This window comes from Amblyomma mixtum, chromosome 3 (assembly GCF_055824585.1).
Source record: "Amblyomma mixtum isolate Tamu chromosome 3, ASM5582458v1, whole genome shotgun sequence".
In the NCBI taxonomy this organism is placed as follows: domain Eukaryota; kingdom Metazoa; phylum Arthropoda; class Arachnida; order Ixodida; family Ixodidae; genus Amblyomma; species Amblyomma mixtum.
The window spans coordinates 294,676,430-294,699,369 of record NC_143014.1 but is presented as its reverse complement, the minus strand read 5'-3'; the positions used below and the strand labels follow the sequence as shown (position 1 = coordinate 294,699,369).

General features: G+C 47.3%; 1 long non-coding RNA gene across 1 annotated transcript; it reads right to left on the bottom strand.

Annotated features, from left to right (window-relative positions):
• Positions 1-6,352: 6,352 nt before the first annotated feature.
• On the bottom strand, positions 6,353-17,767 carry LOC149355239 (uncharacterized). Its single transcript, XR_016291483.1, has 4 exons — positions 17,495-17,767; positions 16,371-16,464; positions 15,752-15,827; positions 6,353-6,658 (listed from the first exon to the last, which is right to left on the bottom strand). It is a non-coding gene; the product is annotated as an uncharacterized LOC149355239 (long non-coding RNA).
• Positions 17,768-22,940: the final 5,173 nt, after the last annotated feature.

Below are 22,940 nucleotides of genomic sequence, written 5' to 3'. Positions count from 1 at the left end.
GTAGCGGCTTGATCGGGCCCACGTGGTCCGAAGTACGGTTACAACAGCACGTCCGCCGCCCGAAGAGGTCTCGTAGTGGTTGCAGCCAACGCTGCTGCGCGCAGAGACCTGGAGTTGTGTCCGTTCGGCTTTTGGTCACAGCTGGGCCCAAAGGTTCTTCCTGCTTCGTTGACAGCTGTAACGAGCTCAACCAGCAAGGTACACAGCCCAACCAGCAGAAAGCGCCAAACCGACTTTAAGAACTGCCAAGCTGTTTTCGGTCGACAAAGTCTGTTTAGAAAAAATGAGCTGTCGCGTGAAATTTACGTCCTCCTCCGAAAGTTTCCAAGTTTGACCAAACCAGAATACACAGAGCTTGATTAGTCAAAAGGGAAAAATTTTCTAAAATTTTGGGGGGGTGCCGTAGCACGGTGTATGTCACAGAAAGCCACCGCCCGTGAGAGCACAAAGGGAAGGTGGAGCTGCTGAACACACATACAAACAGACAAAAATGATTCTCGCTAAAGCAAAAGACAAAATACAAATTTGCATAGCGGATTAACGTCCGGGGAGTCAGGAAAGGGCATTACACGGGAAAGCCTCGGCTGAGGCCATCAGCGTTGCCATTATCTCTTACGTTTCTGCAACGCATGTGAACAGATTCCCGCAATGCCAAGCTCCAAAGTTTCGCTCTCATCCTTGTACAGGAGAGATATATGAGCAAAAGACAAAAAACAAGCATTAAACTCAATATGAGATTATGCGTCATATCCGCCCCTTGCGCGGCCGCGGTCCGACAGCTGCTTTAGCAGATGAGACATTGCATAATGCTAGGAATTCCAGCTTGCATTTCTGTACAGGAGAGTTAAATGAACAAAAGAAACAAGCATTCAACTCAAGACGGGATTATTCCTCGAATCCGTCTGCAAACGGCGTTGCGATCAGAGGAATTTACTGCTTCCTATTCTTCAGCCGCCCCCTGCGCGGCCGCGGTCGGATTGCTGCTCTAGCAGGTGCAACAGGACACAAGGCTAGGAATTTCAGCTTGGGACCCTTAACTGTTCCTCGTCCAAGTCTCGCGGTTCTGAAGTTTGGCTGACGCTCAGAAAGCAGAACGCGAGAAGGGAACGGACGAGTGCGAATGCCGTGCCAGCGTATCCGTCTCTCTCGGATTGGGTTCGCGCGTTGCGTTCTCTTGGCCTGCGTTCCCACGGGGCGGGTGCGAACTCTTGAGCACCGAGGTGCCAAATTGGGGCGGCCACGCGGTTCGGATTTCAGTCGAGCAGTTAACAAGGGCCGCACTTTCCCCTTCATTAACATTCCCCGTTTGGCCACCTCTATACGCTGCCGCTCTGTGGAAACCCTCGCTGTTGGTTTGCGGGGCGCGTCACTAGCCATCGCGGAACCGTCACAGGATAAGTCGTCGGCGTTCGCCTCATTGTCAGTTTGTGATCCAGCCTGCTCTGGCTCACTACCGTGAGAGTTTATGAGGGTTACAGGGCCACGTTTGCCCTCTTCACCCGCGTGCTCTGCTGGCGCTGCGAATTCTGGAGCCTTCGAACTGGTGAGGACCTGCGCAGCGTTATCTCCAAGACTAAGGCCTTTTTCAAGCGCTCACCACTGCTGAAGCCAGGACCAAGTGTGGAAGATCCCGCCGCTGCCAACCAGTTGATATATTTGTCGATGCTAGAAGCGCGTCCCACCAGGCATCGGGTCCAGGAGCACCGCCGCAGTGCCGAAGGAGGAAGGAAACGTGGGCCGGAGACGGGGAGTAGGGGAAGTGAAGGAAAAAACTGTATTCACATATTTACATTATTTACATAGAGCGGGGCTGAGAATGGCTCTCAGTGGAAGGGCAACGTCTTCGTCAACCGTAGTCGACTGGAGCTAGCAGGCTTCGATGAATGTTCACGATAGCGGCTTGATCGGGCCCACGTGGTCCGAATTACGGTTACAACAGCAGGCCTCGATGAATGTTCACGGTAGCGGCTTGATCGGGCCCACGTGGTCCGAAGTACGGTTACAACAGTAGTTTGAGTAAATTTAAGTCTTCTATATGCATGTGAACAGCACTTTCATAGCCGTGTGTATCCTGTTTCGTATTCAGACAACTTCAAGGTTTCTTGGAGCACTGACACCAGCAGGAAATTTCACTGAGAGTGATGCATATCATTGTGCTCGTTGCTGACAATTTTTGAAACATTCTGTTGCACAAGTGCACTCTTTTGCAGGGGACTAGAATACAGTGAATGACAGATAAGCATTTTGTTAGCAGTTATTTAAGCCAAGCACGGCTCAAGATCTTCCTTGAAATTTAATCGTAACATGAGAGAACACATTCCGGAGTGCGTCCTGGAACGTTCCAGAAAATTTTCGTGAAATATGACCCTGAGCACGGTCGATGTGCTTTTCACGGACAATAAAGAACCCGTTTGGAGTGCGTGAGGATGACTTGGGGACTGGTTGGTTGGTTGGTTGGTTGGTTGGTTGGTTGGTTGGTTGGTTGGTTGGTTGGTTGGTTGGTTGGTTGGTTGGTTTATGGGGTTTAACGTCCCAAAGCGGCTAAGGCTATGGGACTTCGGGACTTCGGGACTACTGGAGGATATAGGAATATCCTCAATGAGGCATTCTGAGGACATTCCGTCGATGTCTTCCCGTTGTCTCGGCGCGCCTGTTAAGTTCGGTGACTGTTCCTATGGCTGAGAAACCTTATACTGAAGGAGAGAATTCCTAATCCGTGTGACGGGGCTCTTCTACAGGCTTTATGCCTATAAGATATTCGCGCGACCACCGGCGGCGACTGGGCCGGTTGCGCGTTGTCATGCTTTCTTCCTCACCGGGTTCTCACTGCTTATAATCGATTATGCACAAACCATGGCAAAATCTGTTGAGGGCAAAAAACAGAACTTGTTTTATGGTACTATGAGTGCTGCTGTAGCTCCTGCAGACCCTCAAGAGATTCACAGACACTGTACACTGCAGAAAATTGTTTCTTCCAGTGCCGAAAAATTTCGGCTTGCTTGCACCGTACTTCATATGCTAATTCCTCTATTGAATAGGATGTGCTGGTGGTGACGATTTCATACCTGTATCTTTATAAAATCTTCAGCCGCGGCATACAAAACCGCGGCATACCAAATGTAGGCATTTTATTCATGGGAACTTGAGAATTTAAGTCAATGCTTTCATCTTTCAGTATTGGCCGAAGAAATCACTAGTGGAGTCAATACACAAGAGTAAAAAAAATCTTCAATTCTGAGTCAAGATTTTCCTGCCAACGTGTACACAGCAGAGAGCGCTTTCTACTCACCGTACTACTCCAGTCCTATACGCTGCTCCTGATATCTGGCTTTTCCTCTGTCATTAAAATTGTTTTGAAGCACAGGAAAGGCTCACCAAGTGGCGCGGTTTTCAGCACCCAGGCCGAGCAAGGAGGTGGGGGACAAGGAGATTTGCAAATGAGGCATGTCGAAACACCAAGGGCGCTGAGAGCCAGAGGTTGGGCTCCTGCCACTTCTCTGCCAGAGGCCTGGCGCCAGTTCTCTCGGGACTCGGTCCACCCAATCGTGCATCCACACGGGGAACAATTTACGGGGCCGGTGGCTACCCAAAACGAGCTTGATATATCCTAGAACTACATCACGAGTATTTACCACTGAAGGGTAGACATCTCCGCCACCCTCTCGGAATTCTCTCCAGTGCGCTAGTCGCAAGCCATTACATTCCAGCACCAGATTACTCCTACAGGCTCCATGAGACTTCACATTGCAGAAACACTTTCATGGCTGGCTCCAGCCAACTAGGAAATCTGCCACTTCAGGAGAATAAAAAAAAAACGCAGCACCCGCAGGACTCAAGAAACTAGTACCACTTTGGTTATAAATGATTGTTTTATGCGGCAACAGCTGCGTCATTCATTGCTTCATGTCTTTATTGCTTTTTTTCCACGCCTGTGCACATATGCGCCCATCTCATTTAAAATTAATTTTGAAGACAGCGCTTCAAGCGGCTTTTGTCTGGACCGTGTAGGTAATTCTGCGTTTTCATTAGCAGCAAGTCAACTGCAGATAATGTGAAGGAGCCATATTTTCTGAACAATTTCTTTCTTTCAGTTCGTTTCACCTTTCATCTACGGCAACGGCGTCACCTGACGGCAGAACATATATAAAGTAGGAACACAGTGTCGCTCGTCGGCTCCGTTCTGAATGGCTGGACTGGCCAATGGAACTCTATGTGACAGGGGCGTGCAGGCCGTCAGCAGAGGCGCTGAATCATATTCGCAATGTTGACTGAGGACTTTGACGCATACACACCAGCTGAATACCTTCCGGTATCTGAGGCGCGGGAGATGGATGTTCCAGCCTAACATGAAGCAGGGGATGACACGTGATCGTAAGCGAGTCGCTTGACGTTCCGCAGCACGAAACACAGGGAGGGCCTTTAGCTGATGAATCGTGGCTGCAGAAGAAAAAGTTAGAGGGGGACAACGCTGCTGAACCGAATGTCGAGCGATACCTCCGACGATATAAGACACAATGCTGGTTTCAATGTTTTATTATCACCATGCCAAGCCGGAAGCTTTGGATGTGTGCGACCGGGCGTTGCATCGAAGAAAACCAGCGTCCCATTGAACGCGTCTAGGGCCCCGGTGTTCTATGCAGAGCCCACTTTCATGCCCTGCGCATGCGTTGCCGGCAGACGCTTTCCCGCTCCACTCGGTCAAGGTGTCTAACGCCACAGAGGGAGAAAAAATATTTTTCTTCCAGCAGCCAAAAAAAAAGTTTTTAAATATATATTAGTGCCCTGCACATTTAATGCAGGTAATCTTGAGAGGGCGTAAAAGACGAAGTTACTTTTCGTGGTAGAAAAAGAAGAGCATCCATTTTAATGCACGTGCCGACGGCGCTGGAAGGGCGCCATGTTTAGCCTCTGTCACGGCTGCTCACCATGACAGCTATCGCAGTCACGCCGCAACAACTTCGAAGGGCGTAGACATGGAGACGGCGGCAAAAACCTCTGAAGATCAAGATGCAATGGAGCTGCACGTGATAGCGTCGCCGAACGACGCAGCTCCATCAGTGCAACCCGTTCATGCAGCGTTCGTCTTGCCGGAGGAACAGCAACCGCGGCGACGCTCTCTCGGAAATGACTTTGTGCTGCCACCAGGTGAAGAGACTGCATGTCTCGAAGATGAAACCACCCCGCTCAACGCGGAAGCATCAGAATTCTCAGCAACTTCATCCTGCACCGCCTTGTGCCGGGAAGACAAAATCACGGGGTGTACCCAACAACTGAACAAAGATGGCGACACCCGGTCGGTAGGCGGCATCTCCTCAGAATCCACGGTGACTTCAGATGCTGAATCTGCTGTAAAGGGAATATGCGCTTCGACTGGAGTGACTGCTGGGACTCCCACAGGTGACCAACCGGAATCAGTTCAAACCTTTTTCGAAGATTCGAGTCAACCATCAGCGGCTTCTCTCCTGCTTCAGCCTGAATTGAGCGCAGAGCTCATGGACGCTGAACACAGGAGTGAACTAAGATTGCTGTCCTCTCAGGTCGCAGACGTGAGTGACATGCCGCATTTAAGTGCTCCAACAGTTCCTGTTGTTCCTGAACAGCGGCACGCATCGCAAGATTCAGCAGAGGATCGCTGCTTCGCCGGCGACAAAACGGAACAAGCGCCGAAAGACAGGTATCCATGCTCTTGGACATTAAGTGGGGATGACGGACATGAGAGCCCACAAGAAAGGCCTGCGCAGACACCAATCCGGCCTCGAGGGTCTCAGAGCTACGTTTGCCTGCCACACTCTTAGAACTAAAGGAGTGCAGAGGAGTGCCCAGAACACACTTTGAAGGAGTATTCGCTTGTCCCATATTCCACTCCTTTTTCCAGAATAAAATTACTCCCTCTGGACAAAGAGTGATCCAACACCTACTCAAGGAGTACTGTACTACTCCTGCAATAGAGTACAGGCACTCCTCCGAGGGAGTAAAGCTACCACATTGAAACAGCATCCTACTACTCTTTCAGGTAGAGTTCCAGGACTCCGTTCGTTAGAGTGACTATACTCCTTCAAGGAGTATCAGCCCAGATCTTATATTACTCCTTCCAAAGGAGTTTCACGTGTTTTCAATGTATCGTACTAATTTTCTTATTTCACATATTCTTCAGAGCAAGTTGGTCATATGTTTTGCAGGATCCACCTGCGCTACATCTACAAAAGAGTAATGAGCAAAAGGGATTATAATCTTTGAGTAGAATAATTTTTGCTCATACAACTACTTTATGGCTACACTACAGTTTGCACATTAGTATGGTGCTCTGTCTGCGTTGGGAATAACAATGGTTCAAGAAATAATGACACAAATGTACAACACTGATAACTTTTATTTCTCAAGTCATTGCTGTGATTGCTGTGGCTGCCCAAAACACGCTCGGGAGGCGCTCGCTAGGATCAAGCCCCATTAGTGTCTCAAGCAGCAGACAAGCCCGCTTTGTTTTTGGGGTGTACTTGACATTAAATGCCAAGAACACTGCCAAAAGCAAAGTAAACCCATCTACCAAATCCACCGCAGTGAGCTGTAAGCGCTCAAAAGAAACTAAGATGCTGGATGATGCCGTAGCTTGCTCGGCTGAGTGAAGGAGCTTTGGCTATGAGTGCATTTCACCGGGTGCCTGCAAATATGAATGAAAATAATGCAAGTAAGAGTCAATTCCAATGCCCTTTTCATACTATCCTGCATATAACCCCATGAAAAAAAAAGAAAGAATACAACTAGAATGTACTGATCGTGTGTGTCATGTCGCCACTAGTGTGTACCTATATTGTGACCAAGTGCAGACACCTTTCATTGCAAACCTTCATTCAGAGCTACAATTTTATGAAGCCCAATACAATTATCACTATGCTAGTCCTTTCAAAAGCTGTGTGCATGTAAAACAAGCACATATTTACCAAATGAAAATTTTAACATGAGCAAGCTCTTCTGCAAGTATCATGATCAGCCTGACTACGCCCACTGCAAGGCAAAGGCCTCTCCCATGTTCTCCAATTAACCCTGTCCTTCGCCAGCTATGTCCACCGTGTTCCTGCAAACCTTCGCCCATGGAACATTTTGCTGCTTCCTGCTACGCCTGCCTTCTCTTGGAATCCACTCCGTTACCCTTAAGGACCAGCGATTATCTTGCCTTCGTCTTACATGCCCTGCCCAAGCACCCTTCTTTCTCCTGATTTCGACTAGGATGTCTTCAACCCGCGTTTGTTCCCTCACCCACTCCGCCCGCTTCCGATCTCTTAACGTTACGCCTATCATTTCTATTTCCATAGCTCGTTGCGTTGTCCTTAACTTAAGCTGAACCCTCTTCGTTAGCCTCCACGTTTCTGCCCCATAGGTGAATACCGGTAGGATACAGCTGTTGTATACTTTTCTCTTGAGGGGTATTGAAAAACTGCCATTCATGATCTGAGAGAACCTGCCATATGCACTCCACCCCATTCATATTCCTCTAGTTATTACTCTTCATGATCCGGATCAGCGGTCACTACCTGCTCTAAGTAAATGTATTCCCTTATCACTTCCAGTCATTTCTAAAACCACACCTATTGTGCTTGACGGTTCTTGTCACATAATACATTGTGCAGTTTAAAATATAGAGTAACCTTGAATCGGGAAAACACTTAAACCAATGACAGTTTTCTTGCTGAAGAGAAATGGCTGTTGCAATTCCTGTTTCTCAGATACCATTAACTGAATTTCATGCTCTAAAATAGTGAAGGAAAAATTCAAAATTTTTCATCTCAAAGAGGCAGACAACAAATTTCAGTTTGGTTTGGGTTGGTTTATGGGGTTTAACGTCCCAAAGCGACCCAGGGTATGAGAGACGCCGTAGTGAAGGGCTCCGGAAATTTCGACCACCTGGGGTTCTTTAACGTGCACTGACATCGCACAGTACACGGGCCTCTAGAATTTCTCCTCCAAAGAAATTCCAGCCGCCGCGGCCGGGATCGAACCCGCGTCTTTTGGGTCAGCAGCCGAGCAAATTTCAGTTGCACATTTTTTTTTGTTTTTAATGATGCATAAGGCATTACGATGCACGGATAACCACACAGTATTCGCCTATGACTGCTAAATAATTTGTAATTAAATATCTTCTCTCTCCTGCTTCACTTTTAAAAACTGAGCAATGGCAATGGCATCAAAGGTCAGTATAAGCCAGGGGAGGCATGAGGAAAACTGCAATATAATTGCGGCTTCATCATTCATTGTGATTCCGACTCTTAAGGCAGGCTGGCTTTAGCATTGTAACTAATTAAAACGATGAAGTAGCGATATAGTAGCTTTTTTGTGCCTTCCATAACCTATACTGAACATTGATGTCATAGCAATTGCTATGCTATTGAAACAGGGAAGAAAAGAAATCTGGTTGTAATTCTTGATGGAACAGCGCAAAACATCGGGACAAGAGACAAGCGCTGACTTACAACTGGTTTTTATTTCGAAGAAACATTGCTTCTTATACCTTCTTCACCCTCTCAAAAAACACATGCGTCGCAACCATATCGTTCAAGCGTCCACAAAAAAGCATAAGGCAAATAATCACAGATATTTATAATCACATTTTTAACATGTCAAATTCTTTCTTTGTCAAAGCAACAGACGGCGTGCTGACACAATCGTCGCGCAGACTCGCTATCGAAGCTGCCTCGATTATTTCCCGGACTAACTGGTCTTTGTGATTAGCCAAAGCTTTGCATTTTTGGAAAACCGGTGCACAACTAGTTGAAGGGCAATCTCTGCAATGGATTCCCAGGTTCCTGCAAGCTTGCTCGAAATTATTTTTGTGTTCTAGCAGCCTTTCATTCATGCACCTGCCAGTCTGCCCAATGTACTGTTTACCGCAAGTCACTGGCAACGAATAAACAAGGCCTTCGGTGCACTCCACAAAGGGGGTTCGATGCTTTATCGTGCATCCCTGCTTTTTGGTCGGATCGGAGTTGACTCGTCTGCACAGACTTTTGAGTTTATTAGGAGCAGTCATCACTACATTCACGCCAGCTTTTCGACCTATGCCTTTCAGGCGATGGGAAATATTGTGAAGATACGGAATTGCTACTACCGGCCTCCTTTCTTTCTGTTTCTGTGCATCATCTTGCTGCTCGGGCCTAGCCTGCATCAGGTGCTTTTTCATCTGCTTGGCAACAGATACCAACAGGTGCGAGGGGTAACCCGAGTTGCCAAGCCGTTCCGCCTGGCGAAGAAAGCTCACATTCATTTTGTGAACACAGGATTTCCTCAAGGCATTCGTGAAGCACAAGTTCACAATAGCCCTCTTGGTCAGCTTAGAGTGAGCTGATTGGAAGGGCATTGGCGCTTTCTCCGCTCTGGGCTCATAGGCCCAGCAGGCGTGCCCTCTAGTGAACTCAAGTCTCAGGTCTAAAAACCTGAGTGACCCTTGAGCAGGAAGCTCGTGCGTGATAATAAGTGGCTGCAAAGCCTGCGCAAAGCGACCCACCTCCTCCATTACTGCTTCTAGCGTATTCGCCCTTTGGCCATCACAAAGAACTAGGTAGTCATCAATGTACCTAAATACCTTTTTAACACTAGTACCTGCAAGGGTTACGTTCAGGAACCTGTCTTTTCGCGCCAAGTACAAATCACTGAGTAGAGGCGCGATACATGAACCAATGCAAACACCGCGTTTCTGGAGATACACTTTTTCCTCCCAACAGACGTAAGTTGACCTGAGGTACACTGCTAATAGCTCCAGGAACCCTCTAATAGACATTCCGCAGGCGTTTTGAAATGCAACAGCACCATGCGTATCTATGCATTCTTCTACAGACACCATCAGCTCGTCATGCGGTATGGAATAATACAAATCTTTTACATCAACTGAGCATGCGGCAAAGGCACTGCTAGAATTGTCAGTTAAAAATCTAGCTATATCGTCCGAAGATTTCACCTGAAATGGGTCGTCAATTGTTAGTAGTTTTAATTTTGCTTGCAAGAAGACACCAAGAATCTTTTGCCACGTCCCTCCCTCAGAAATTATTACCCTCAAGGGCCAGTCTGGTTTGTGAGTTTTTACAGTGAAAAACGCGTCCAAGTTAGACTTCTTGCAAGTTTTTATGCCTCGAAGGAGGTAGTCAAGTTTAAGTTCTTTGCATAGCTTCATAGCAGTTACCTTTGCTTTCCTAACAGCTGATGTCTTTCTTGTGCTCGTCAAAAATAGAGCTGATGGTTTCTAACGCCTTAGTTTTGTACAAGTCCTTGGAAATCACAGCAAAGCCCCCCTCTTTGTCAGAGGTCAGCAACGCAAGGGAATTGTCTTTCAAGTACCTTACAGTACGTCCCACTGGGAGATTCCTCTCGCAGAGCTGGTAGCGGCCAACGACGTCGGCTCCGTCTGAAATACACCTTGCACTTTCCTTGCACCTTGCTGCGCGCTGACTACAATGAAAGGAGAAGAGGCATGACCGAACAAAGCCAAGAAAACAAGATCCACACGCTTGGTGTGCATGTTCTGCCACAACCGGTCCGCGAGGTGCTTAGCCTTGGGCCTAAGTTTGCCATCCAACCGAAGAAGACAACACCGGAGCTTCTTGCCATGGTGCGGCGCGTTGCCAAGGCAAGCCTTGAGTCGGACAGTGCGAGGTGTATTTCAGACGGAGCCGACGTCGTTGGCCGCTACCAGCTCTGCGAGAGGAATCTCCCAGTGGGACGTACTGTAAGGTACTTGAAAGACAATTCCCTTGCGTTGCTGACCTCTGACAAAGAGGGGGGCTTTGCTGTGATTTCCAAGGACTTGTACAAAACTAAGGCGTTAGAAACCATCAGCTCTGTTTTTGACGAGCACAAGACATCAGCTGTTAGGAAAGCAAAGGTAACTGCTATGAAGCTATGCAAAGAACTTAAACTTGACTACCTCCTTCGAGGCATAAAAACTTGCAAGAAGTCTAACTTGGACGCGTTTTTCACTGTAAAAACTCACAAACCGGACTGGCCCTTGAGGGTAATAATTTCTGAGGGAGGGACGTGGCAAAAGATTCTTGGTGTCTTCTTGCAAGCAAAATTAAAACTACTAACATTGACGACCCATTTCAGGTGAAATCTTCGGACGATATAGCTAGATTTTTAACTGACAATTCTAGCAGTGCCTTTGCCGCATGCTCAGTTGATGTAAAAGATTTGTATTATTCCATACCGCATGACGAGCTGATGGTGTCTGTAGAAGAATGCATAGATACGCATGGTGCTGTTGCATTTCAAAACGCCTGCGGAATGTCTATTAGAGGGTTCCTGGAGCTATTAGCAGTGTACCTCAGGTCAACTTACGTCTGTTGGGAGGAAAAAGTGTATCTCCAGAAACGCGGTGTTTGCATTGGTTCATGTATCGCGCCTCTACTCAGTGATTTGTACTTGGCACGAAAAGACAGGTTCCTGAACGTAACCCTTGCAGGTACTAGTGTTAAAAAGGTATTTAGGTACGTTGATGACTACCTAGTTCTTTGTGATGGCCAAAGGGCGAATACGCTAGAAGCAGTAATGGAGGAGGTGGGTCGCTTTGCGCAGGCTTTGCAGCCACTTATTATCACGCACGAGCTTCCTGCTCAAGGGTCACTCAGGTTTTTAGACCTGAGACTTGAGTTCACTAGAGGGCACGCCTGCTGGGCCTATGAGCCCAGAGCGGAGAAAGCGCCAATGCCCTTCCAATCAGCTCACTCTAAGCTGACCAAGAGGGCTATTGTGAACTTGTGCTTCACGAATGCCTTGAGGAAATCCTGTGTTCACAAAATGAATGTGAGCTTTCTTCGCCAGGCGGAACGGCTTGGCAACTCGGGTTACCCCTCGCACCTGTTGGTATCTGTTGCCAAGCAGATGAAAAAGCACCTGATGCAGGCTAGGCCCGAGCAGCAAGATGATGCACAGAAACAGAAAGAAAGGAGGCCGGTAGTAGCAATTCCGTATCTTCACAATATTTCCCATCGCCTGAAGGGCATAGGTCGAAAAGCTGGCGTGAATGTAGTGATGACTGCTCCTAATAAACTCAAAAGTCTGTGTAGACGAGTCAACTCCGATCCGACCAAAAAGAAGCAGGGATGCACGATAAAGCATCGAACCCCCTTTGTGGAGTGCACCGAAGGCCTTGTTTATTCGTTGCCAGTGACTTGCGGTAAACAGTACATTGGGCAGACTGGCAGGTGCATGAATGAAAGGCTGCTAGAACACAAAAATAATTTCGAGCAAGCTTGCAGGAACCTGGGAATCCATTGCAGAGATTGCCCTTCAACTAGTTGTGCACCGGTTTTCCAAAAATGCAAAGCTTTGGCTAATCACAAAGACCAGTTAGTCCAGGAAATAATCGAGGCAGCTTCGATAGCGAGTCTGCGCGACGATTGTGTCAGCACGCCTCTGTTACTTTGACTAAGAAAGAATTTGACATGTTAAAAATGTGATTATAAATATCTGTGATTATTTGTCTTATGCTTTTTTGTGGACGCTTGAACGATATGGTTGCGACGCATGTGTTTTTTGAGAGGGTGAAGAAGGTATAAGAAGCAATGTTTCTTCGAAATAAAAACCAGTTGTAAGTCAGCGCTTGTCTCTTGTCCCGATGTTTTGCGCTGTTCCATCAAGAATGAATAACCAACATGCCCAAGCTGCTGTCCTGGTTGTAATTATTTAGCGATTGGAGACGAATACTATGCAACAATTCTATGTATACGAATGCCCAGCACGTCACTACAAAGAACACACATAACCAAAAATTTGGTGTTTATACTCATTTAAGGTAATACTACTTCCCACGCAAGAACACGACAGCCATGTGTAAACTTTTTGCTTTCATAGTAATAAAATCTATCCAACGACAAGTTAGGCGCAGCATGCCTGCTCTTTATAAATATGCAATACTGACAATGTTTGACACTAGCATTTGGCATGAACGAGATAACTGTGATTACTTCGCACATTACGTGCCAGTCCATACTATTATGCACAATTTAGATTTGCAAATGTAATGTGTAATTCTCTCTGACTGCCACGTTAGTGCACTGCAAACCAATGAAGTTGCCTTGCATTTGCAATGTTCTCACTACTTTTATGCAACACTGATCACTTCAGTATATCTGCATCGTTCTGTTAGACGGCCACGGGATAGCTAGAATTAAGGCTATTTTATGTGATGGAAACCATTGACTAGACAACAAAGAAGAAAAGCCTCAACTACTGTCCTGGTGCTGGGACGTCTAATAAGAGCTCAGAAAGACTCGGTTTCAATACGCCAAACCCTCCGCATAATATTACCCTGTGCGAAAATACCCCACCCCACCCTAGCTTAATTTCTGTCCACATGCACCAAGGCTCACTGCACCTGTTATAAATATTGCCCTAAATATTGCAATCAAGCTGCCCGTGTATGCATAGGCTATCTGTGCATCGAGAAAGAAAGAAGTTGTTAGGAATGTTTCACACCAAAAACAGAAAAAAAGGCAGCCTGTTTCTCAGAAACAGCTAAGAGCATGAAATGGTGTGTCCAAAAAGATTAGGCTGCTTTGTACTTATTTATGACAACGAGAACTGTCAGAGCTGCGCTTTCAAAAATTCAGGAGCTTTGTGCACAAACGTAGCTTCCGTATGCACGTCTTGCAGCACCAACGCTTCCGAATTGAAACGACCGATGAATATGCACAGGAAAAAGCAAATAGAGAGCGCTTGAATTTAAAAGAAAAGCTACCTTGCACAATCAGAAATTTCACGACAGAACCTTCCAAACAGTGACGTGTACTGGTTGCGGTATACCGAATATATACCTAGCAAATTAGTGTGCGCTTTGTTAACGAGCGGGATTCTGTGGCGGCAATGCTACAGCTCCAATTCCGAAAACCTAATGCTGCAGAAATTGAGTTTTCAAAATACGTGCGAATGCACGATACACTTTTGCACGCATTTAGAACTTTCAGTTGTGAAACGCAGACAACGAATCTTGTGTATGCGTCTTCCTTGGCTGGTAAAAAAATTCTATAAGTCTCCAGTTTGCCTGTGTACTCCACAAATTCTAGGATCCCTGTCCGCTACATGTCAAATTTCACTGAAGCGAAAGTAATACAACCGACAGCTGATGATCTGCTAGGGCAACAGGATTTCAAAAGTTTGAGAAGGGCAGTGGGAGTCCAATCCAGGTGGAGTAATGAAATTTGACTAGTAACAGACAGGGATCCTCCAATCTGTGGAGGACACCGGCAAATTGGAGACTTACGGAGGAATTTTTTTACCCGCCAAGGAACACGCATACACAAGAGAGAACCACAGAGGACTACGGCTTTTACCAGCCCTTGTCCTGTTAGGTTCTGTCTTGTGTATGCGTCTTTTTTGGCTGGTAAAAAAATTCTTCCATAAGTCTCCAATTTGCCTGTGTACTCAACAAACCGCAGGATCCCTGTCCACTACTAGTCAAATATTTCAACTCCACCTGGCTTGGACTCCCACCGCCCTTCTCTGTGGAGAAAGGGTGACAGCAGCTGGCAAAGGACAAGGTTAACTGCAGATCAACTGGGGAAGCATTAACCTGCACTGATTTTGACGGCAGGTTCACAAGACAAACAAAATCAACTCGAGGAGCGGGGTGCACATCATGCAACTGAATGTCAATGGCCAGTGAAAATGGCACCAGCACTGTGGAATGCACATGCAGAAAACGAGACGCATTTTTTTGTCAACTTTGAGTAGCAGTCTACTGCAATTTTAAAGAGCAAAGCTCTCAAGTATGGCAACACTGGCACTTTTTGTTTTACTGGGGTGAGGGTCGTCGTGAGGGTTGAAGTCCATATTTCTTTTCCATCCACTGTGTTAATTGCGAGCTATGTTTACCTAATAGGGGCTGGGCATCTAACATCACCGTTATTTCTTTGCAGCAGTTAAAACAATACAGCATACATTTTATAACATGCTTAACGAATTTTTGGGAGCAGCATGCTTTTACCCTTCTACTATTTGTTGCTACTGAATCAGTTTGGCGTTGACAAAAGATCTGTAATAAGGAGTAATTACTCATTGACATCCACTCGAGCACAGCCAAATGGCTACAAAGGAAAGCTATACAGCTTTCACAGAAACTTCGTAGTTAAAGAAAGATTCGTCCTGGTCCGGTGTTCGAACTCAGAACCACCACTTCACAGGAGCAGTCGCTCTATCAATTTGTCCAACCTGGACGGCAAGCTTATGGTAGGGCGAGAGCGAAGTGATCAATAACTCGAGTGGGAACTGTGTTGGTCCAATGTTTTAGGACCCCTAAAACATTGGACAAACTCAGTTCCCGCTTCATGTTACCTCTAAAACATTGGACAAACTGAGTTCCCGCTTTATGTTACAATACTGAGTGACATTTTGGTCTATACACCAGAAATACCGGTAAAGCATCATGATAGAACACAATGTTTTTTAAAGGGATAAAGGAATATGTTCGTCCTTTCAGAGGGCACATATGCATAAGAGGCAACATGTGTGAAATAGTCTCTGCACCTGAAGCAGTGTAAATTCCATTATGTTAACAGCAGCAGTCAAAAGCTTCATGAGCGACTATTTCATACAGATCATGTAATTACATTCATGTAATTCAGGATCAGATTCATGTGATTATACAGGGAGGTACTGCTGCTAAGTGCACGTAGAGCTCTGCATGCATTTCTAAACCCGGCTGTGAGCCTATGTCTACGAAATTTTTCTAAATAGGCAGGTAAGGTATGCATCACTGGAAAACAATACCTACCACAAACAGCTGAGGAGAGATAGCACAGCCAAAAGCTGGAAGCACGAATGGCCCAGTAGATACTGGCAGCTGGCAACTGCAAATAAATATGTCAGAGCAACTGTTGTCAGTGGCCGTAACAATGTCATGAATGACAAGAGAAGAAATTGTCTACTGCTTCATAAATTAGAATAAGGTAGTAACATAGGAACACAAAAAGCAATGAGAGGGCCCATGACAAAAGAAATGAACAGATTGTATGTGATGCACCGATATACATTTTTTCAGTAGATTTACATGACTGTCACACCCGCATAGAAAGATGAGCAGGCTGGAATACCACTATTTTTATGCATGATGAAAAGAGCGTAACTATTCGAATATAGCATGCACAGGATTTTATTACTACTAGGGTGCTTTGCAGCAGCACCGAAGGTGTTTTTAAATTGAACGTAGCGACCAGTAGACCCGTCTGCTTTGCGCAAATGATGAGAGGATGGAAAAGGCATGCATTCATTAGCAAGAAGCACGATATCTCACATCACAGCATGAAACTAAAATTGGTATTGCATTTAACAAATCTGCACAGAAATAAAAACTGCCTAGTGGCAATGCAAGTAAGAGCAAGGGAAAAAAATACCGAAGAAAACTGGTGAGTGTGGTGCAGGGAGGTCTGTGGGTAGGGTCTCGTGCCTGGGAATAGTTCCGAGCGCGGAGAATCGCCGGCAGCACAGCTGGTGGCAGTCAACCAAGAATAAATAAGAGAAAGTGAAAATCAATAACAAACCATCACCGATATAGCGAACGACTTGAAAGCGGGCCGCACAAACGAGGGATATAGCAAAAAGCTTGAAATCCTAAATAAGTGCGCAGTTGCATCCCAAACAGTTCTCAAAATCTGAAGGCGAGGAAGCATCGACACCTACACCTCAGGGCAGACGCAAGAACGATCTAACTTTGACATAATACTGTGTCAAATTCTGTTCCATGGGGAAGCACAGATAAAAATTTACAAATGACTAGGCAAGGGATATGCCCCAGCCTTTTACACGCGATCATTGTCCCCGAAAAAATTGTATGACAAATATTAAGGCGTAAGCACTAATCCCACGAGTACACACACTGAGCACTGTCTGTTGGCAGCTGGCCTAGCGCGAGTGCTCTGTCGCGCGGCACTGCCGCTCATCGTCATCTTCTAAGTAGCACAAATCAATCCGACGGGCACCAGCCGCGAGGCAACTCGACCGTTGTCAGTTCCCTTGTCTGTCCGCAGCTGGCCTAGCAAGAGCGCTCTCTAACGTGGCACTGCACGCTCATCATCCTCTCCTACGTAGCACAAATCTATGCTATTGGAATGTAGTAAACTTTGTTGTTTTTCGCAGCGCTAGCAAGCGACCGCATAACTCTGTTGTGATAACTGGTGGCATTTTTATTTACCGCGGCACCCGAGTACTAAACGCAGATAGAGACTATGGAGCAACAGTTGCCATGCGGCCTATACGCCCGTTCTTTTCTGGTAAAGGCCGATTCACACGATTTTCCGTTCGCCCGCTGCCGCGGCCGACAGCGCGCCTCTCAATGTGGTGACGCATGAATACGTAGTGCGCGGGCCGCGGGCGAACGGACCGTCGTGTGAATCGGCGTTAACGCATTATAGCTGAGGCAACCGCACGCAGACTGCCTGCACTGCCATCCCTATATAGGCGCACACTAATAACGCGTGCGAATAGAGATCAGAAGTAAAGAAACGTACACGGGACTCACCGTTCAGACGGCTCATCAAGGCTTAGCAAAACCGCACATTCTTCTTCGTTGCCTCTCCAGATGACAAGAAGTCGTAGCGCTACCTTTCTTCAGGGCTTTACCCGTTCAAAACCACCAGTGTTGATAGGGCGTAATTCTCGTCGTTGGTTTCCAAAACACACTTGTGTTCTTCATACACGTCCACCGCACGAGCACTCAAACAATGCTACGAAAACCCAAATAACACAAAACGTGACGACGGCTGCAGTTTTGCTTCGTTGAAAAAACCTACAAATGCGCTTTTTTTATTACTAATATTTGAATTGTGTTCGCAACAAAAACAAATTATATTTTTTCATTTTATTTCTTTATTAAATGCGAATACCAAAGCGCTTTTAGATACTTTTGCTGACATGTCGTTTGTAGAAGCTGCGATCCTGTGATCCCATCCCCGGGTGTCCTAGCAGACGACGGCGCAGACGACGCTGTTGACGGAATGCAATTTCGACTGACGGCAGCGAAAATCCCTTAAATGCGACAAAAAAGGCAAAGAAACGCACCGTATCGCAAACTGGTCCATATCAAGGATATGTTCGACGCGAGCGGTAGGACAAAGAGCAGCTGCGATGCATTACTCTACGCGACACTGGCATGGTCGACGGAGATCTACATGAAACAGAGCTTAAATGTGACCCGTACAAGCGGATTACTGTGATATCAACTGCGTTACGGAACTACGACGATACTTGCTTCACACTTTAGCTTGTATGCAACAGCGGCCCGCACTCGCCGCATCCTGTTCGAGTGTACTTTCACTAGCAAGAGCCCACATGCATGGAAGCCGACAGAAGCAACTGTCTTTTCGAGTTCAGATTGTTCCGAATAATACGAGCAGCTTACTTTAGCACGTACTCGAATTCAAGTTCTCAGCCTGTGTGTCACGTATGGTGACGATGGCGTCGAGGACGAGCTTAAGAATCGCCTTAACGTGGCCGCAACGCAGCCGGTATCCCAAGCATTCGTGCGCTAATTGTTGTTCACCTGTACTGCGAACGTGCGCTCAGTCGCAGGCCAGCCGCTAGCTGCTCGATTTGCCAGCCTTGCGAGTACAATTCGCAAGTTTCTGAGCCAATCTTTGAGCGAGCCGAGCTTTCAGCTATGACGCTGCTCGCGAGCGCGCCGCGCGACGAGCTTCGGCCTGCTCCCTGGCTGCCGTATTCGTAGCTAAGCCTAGGAGGTTTCACTTCGATGCCAGAGCTGAGAGCGCTTTGAAACTGGCTAGCGCTGAGGTGCTACTCTTTGCATTGTAAGTACGTTTTATTGTGAACTATGTCTCGTAGTGAAATAAAGATATGTTCGGGTCCACCCGAACGGTGATGATGGCGTCGAGGACGAGCTTAAGAATCGGCGCAACGCCGCCGATATTCCATGCATACATGTGTGCTAAATTTGTTCACCTGTGCTGCAAACGTGGGCATAAAGGCTCGCTCAATCGCAGGCCAGTCGCTGCTCGATTTTCCAGCCTTGCGTGCGCGATTCGCAAGCTACGGAGCGAATCATTGAGCGAGCCGAGCTTTCGGCAACGACGGCGCCCGCGATCGCGCCGGGCGACGAACTGTGCGCTGCTCGCTGGCTGCCCTTGTCGTCGCTAAACCTAGCCGATTTCACATAGATGCTGTAGCTGAATGCGCTTCGAAACTGGCCAGCACTTAGGTGCTACCCTCGGCACCGTTTTACTCTGAACCCCGCGTCATAGGGAAATAAATATATGCTCGGTTTCCGCGACCCCTTCAGGAGCGGAGCTATAGCAGAGGCCAGGCTAACTCCAGAGCAGCAGCAAAGCGGCTATGGGAGGAAATTTGTATGGCTGTTATCGCTTCTACCAACAACTCGACATTGGCTAATGATACTCTATCCCAGAGCTTTGGTCGTGAACAAACCATACCAGTGCATTTTTCTGACGCCGGCATCCAGGCTGGCAGGCTGGCCCCGAGAAGCTAGCGCGCCCTTACGATTGTATGGCCGTAAGGGCGGAGGAGTAAAACAAGCACTGAACTCCCTTGGGGTATGCAGGAGTGGAAATGCCATTTTACTCTTTTGTCAAGAGGAGTGAACAGGACCTTTCACTCTTTCTCGTTTGTAGAGAGAGTAGATTGAGACCTGCAGGAGTAGCGAGGCTCTTTTACTCTTAATGCAGGAGTAGCAGTTCTTAGAGTGCAGGCACAAGCTGTGTGCGACACGAAGAGGCTGCATGTAGCGATAAATTCGACATAGAGGCAACACTCATCGGCAACACTGCCGCTCCAGAGGGCGCGACACCTCACTGCAAGCAGACGGCTGGGAGGTTTCCCAGTGGTGCTGCCTCTGTACCACCGCAGGTATCACGCAGAGAAACGCGACGTTCACTTTCCGTGAACTCAACACATTCGGATGCAGAGGATGGCCAAGGAAAAAAGACGAAATTTGTGTGCAATTTAATTTGCCAACCTCAAGAGACAGCCCATCCCAAATGCGACCAGCTAACGGCTCAGGAGATAAAACGGCAGAAGAAAGAACCAGCCGATTTGCTTGGGATGGGTTCGAAATATTCTGCTTCGAAAAAGAAGAAACCAGAACAATCAAAGCTTTGTGAGCAGTCTTCGGATGAAGTAGACAACACGGACGACGCTGCTCAAAGAACTGCAACCGAGGATCTCAACATACCTATCCGAAAGTCTTCCAACAAGAAGAAATCTAAAAGAAATAATGAGCGCCTGAACGAAAAGCAACCCGATGAAAGGCTGCAGTGGTCTCGTAGTGCCCAGCCAGGAATGGAAAAAGAGGGAGAGATCGCGAACCTAGAACAAAATGGTTACGAACCCGCTCAGGGCCCCTACTGTTGGGCAGATGTCGAGGAGGTAATGCTATCTCCGGGAGAAGTGACTGACCATTCCCCATCGCGTCGGCGAAGTCGCATCGACTGCGTCGGAACTCCCCACGAAGAGTTGCTCGATCCTGCGAATTTGTTACAGCATGAGCCAAGTCGAGTGACCGAAAGCCCAGAATTTCATTACTATCAGTTGGTACAAGTAGGAACTCCACAAAACTACGAAACGGTGGAGCTGCCTATGAACAGCCTAGGTTTCACCACATCCACCCCCCTACATGGTAATAACCATGAATTTGCACTTTCGTTTGATCCAGGGCCATGCAGCAGGATAGAAATGGCTATACCCACTCGTCTACTACGCAATGGTCAAGAATCCACCTTTTCCTTTCCTGCCGACCCCTGGATTGGAACAAGCTCGGAAGACCAAGCAGACATAGCGTTTTTAGAGGAGGATTTCTTTTATCCACCACCTGGTAACAGCTATGATCTGTTCTTAGCACCAAGGAATACCGCAGACTGGCAGTTGCCTATGCCAAATCATGGAACCCTATCCGTGATAGAGGGTGCTATACGAAGCACAAGTGTGCTGCAGTCCGAACGACCAGCTCCTTTAGACTCGGAGCGCCCCTGCCCCAGCCACCCTCACGAGCATCGAGGCGTCAGTCTAGACGATTTCGCCTGGAACCCAGAGCATGGCGTCCGGCAAGAAGGGAGCAACCCGACATTGCAGTCCAGCGAGTTCGGGGATGCTGAGCGCATGCGCTGGCGGCTTCAACAGCTGCGGATGCTGTACGCAGAGCTCGAATTGTTGGAAGAGGTAGTTCGAGTCCGTGAAGAAAACGAGGCTCTTCGCCGGGCGGTGCGCAAACAGAGGAAGGAGAAAGCCGAAAGGGCAGCTGCTGTCCACAAACCAGTCGACGTCTGTCCTCGGAACGCGGCGTTCCACGAGGTACAGGTGAGCGCAGACTTCCTAACGTTTAACCCAAGGCTGGCTGCAAAAGAACACATCCGCGTTTATAACAACTACATAAGTCTGAACAACAGATATGGGACTTTAATGATTTTTACGAACGAGGTATATCATTATTACCGCCCTTTTCCGAGTAATAGTGGCGTCGCTATCTCCAAGTCGAATTTAGCAGCCCTCTGAGCTGCGCCAAATGCGCGTTCTAATGACACTACTTGAAAATATTTGGGCCTGCGTGTCCGCTATGGAGACCTTTTTGTGCCTACCAAGCGTCATTTGTTTCGGCCGGATGTTGAATTAATTACCAACGCTTTAAAACTAATGTCAAGAACGCGCTTTCTAATGTATTCTATTTCATGAGCCTTTGGTTTCTGAAAAGAATTGTAATTCTTCTAATACGGTTATAATCAAATAGAATTCTATGGTGCTCTGGGGTGGAAAGAATATACAGCTGCCCTTGTTTGTACTATCCAAATGGTTCTGATCGGAGTTTGAAAAAGAGGTTCCTGCGCCATTCCTCTCCGCTTGGCGGTGATGTGCGGCGTGCCGTTCATGCTAGAGTTTATTTCAAGGGCGAACCAGGAGTTTTTAGTATGTTCAACGTAACCTTATGTGTAAAATCAGGGATTTCGACAAGGGCACCGTCAGGAGAGGTTGGTGGGGAGGGGGTTGCTGTACAGCCTCCGACAAAGTACAGACCACAAAAGGTTTTCTTCGAGCCCTGATTTCTGTCTTAATTGTTGTGCATCGCCAGCATTTCGAATATATTGCACAGATGCTTCAAAAGCCGCGCTTGCCGACTTAAAAGCAAATCCATTCTAATCACACTGTCTAGAAAGGCTTTTCTGTCATGGCGAAAAGTTCGCGGAATGCGGTGCCGCGGACTAAAAAATTAACGCCACGTGGTCCGGCAAAGCAGGTCATTGAAAAGCCTAGAAGCATGAGACGGCATGCGCGCTCCATTCATCGGAATGTATTCGGTCTGAATGGCTAGTGAGGCAAAGAAGAATTTATTTTTCACTCGCAAATACGCGCCCCCAAAAAACTTGTCCACGACTGTATATCATGGAGGAAATAAAGAATTTGGGATGAGCGTTACGCCACTTTTTAAAAGCCGGTTGTAAGGGCTCTGCTGTTTCGACTCCACAAACCGGCCAACCGAGCTCTTGTGGCCCATGGCGCTTGCTCTGCGCCAGACGCGGCCACATGAGAGATACGCCGCAAAAACGCAACTGCCTTTCGCCTGCTCTGAGAGCGCCCAGTTTGCTTCCTGTGCGCATGCGCGATTCAGAGGTCCATCCGGGGCCAAAAGTTTACGATGCCCGACTCGCACAACAGTTTAAAGAGCAGGGCGGCACATTTCACGGCTGTAATTGCTAAGAGCATCAAAGTTAGCGTGCATTTCATGACGCCAGACACATCGGTGATGGATGACGCCCCTCTGCCGTTACAACCGCAAATTGCATTAGAACTAGGGGTGTGCGAATATCATTCTTCGAATACGAATCGAATACGAATACTTGGCTCCGAATATCGAATCGAATATCGAATAATCAAGGACAGACGCATTTAACCACTACAAAACATTTATTTGAGCACCCAAGAACATCGCAGTTCAACTATCGATGATT